Source organism: Myotis davidii, unplaced genomic scaffold (genome assembly GCF_000327345.1).
Source record: "Myotis davidii unplaced genomic scaffold, ASM32734v1 scaffold448, whole genome shotgun sequence".
Taxonomy (NCBI): Eukaryota; Metazoa; Chordata; class Mammalia; order Chiroptera; family Vespertilionidae; genus Myotis; species Myotis davidii.
In genome coordinates this window covers 3,941,063-3,942,478 of record NW_006383009.1, presented here as the reverse complement: position 1 = coordinate 3,942,478, position 1,416 = coordinate 3,941,063, and the positions used below count along the sequence as shown (strand labels likewise).

Genomic DNA, 1,416 nt, shown 5'->3' with positions numbered 1-1,416 from the left:
GGTGACACAGGCTGTGAGTAGCTGGTCTCACTGCCCCCAGCAGCCTGTGCATCCATGGTCTTCGAGGCGGGGAGGAGGGCACTGAGCAGGGAGCACTCGTTACCCTAATTCCTGATAATTATGGTAATTCCTGATAATTACGGTGGTGGTGCTGCATTTTAGTTCATAAGGCTTTAACAAATCACTGTGTCACCACTTCCCTGCACAGCCTGTGTGTGCTTCTCTCTGTGGGCGCCCCAGGGCCAGGCACCCCATCTCCTCCATGTCACTGCTTCTCTAGGGAGGGCCTCTCTGGAGACACCCTCTGCTCCCTGGGAGGGCTCCATTGGGTGGGCTCTTTTATTCTTTCAATATTTTTTTTTATTGATTTCAGAAAGGAAGGGAGAGGGAGAGAGAGATAGAAACACCAATGATGAGAGAGAATCATCGATGGGCTGTCTCCTGAATGCCCCTTACTGAGGATCCAGCCTGCACCCGGGCAGGTGCCCTGACCTGGAATCAAATTGTGACCTCCTTGTTCATAAGTGGGCCTCAGTCATTGAGCCATACCCGTGGGCTCCTTTTCCTACAGGTCATTTGTTTAGCTGGGATTTGGTCTAGAGCCCTGCCCTTCCTTGTAACTGAGCTCAGAACCTGGATGGTCAGAGGCCAGAAGTCCTCCCTAGAGGTCCTGAAACAACCTGGCCAAATGTCCTGGCTTCAAAACTTCACACCAAAAACAAGAAAACAGCTCAGAATTCCTCCCTGAGACTTAATCCTGGTAAAAATTAAAGTACCAACACTATGAGAATCTTTGGCTGCTCTTTGCTCTTGGGGTAAAACCCCAAATACTTAACATTGAAACAGTGCTCACTGACCATCTCAGTCCACCTCTTGTGAGCTTAGCAGGGATGGAAAGAGACGGAGTCCCTGGCCTCCCAGCCACAGGTCAGTGGGGGCTTGAGGCAGTGAGCTAAATGTCAAGTGGAGATAGGTCAGATGATAGGGAGGAACTGGGCAGGGCGGGGGTTAGGGGTAGCGGGGAAGCCTCTGACAGGTGACATGGGAGCCATGCAGGTCTCTAGGTGAAGTGCCCCAAGCAGGGGAGTAGCCTGTGCCAAGGCCCTGGCAGAGGGTGGTCAGTGTGTGTGTGTGTGGGGGGGGGCACTGGCCGCTGGAAGCTGGTCCTCAGTAGCAGGACTACGTGCGGTTGTGTGTGTGGTCTCTAGGGGCTGGGAGAGAGTAGCCATTGGAGGGTCCTGTCAAAATTCAGGTAAGGGAGACAGTGGCCTGGACCAGGTGTGTGTTAGAGATGGCAGGAGAGAACTTTCTCCTTAAGATTTTACCCAAATTTAATAAGTGCAGCCGTCTGGATCTCAGGGGACAGCATGTGCCACATCTCTGTGAGCTAAGGCCGAACCATCCAGGTTGGACCAC

General features: G+C 52.8%; 1 protein-coding gene across 1 annotated transcript in view; it reads left to right on the top strand.

Moving 5' to 3' along the window:
* The window catches only part of SSBP4 (single stranded DNA binding protein 4), a 10,998-nt gene that overhangs the window by 474 nt on the left and 9,108 nt on the right, over positions 1-1,416 (top strand). The window lies entirely within an intron of this gene.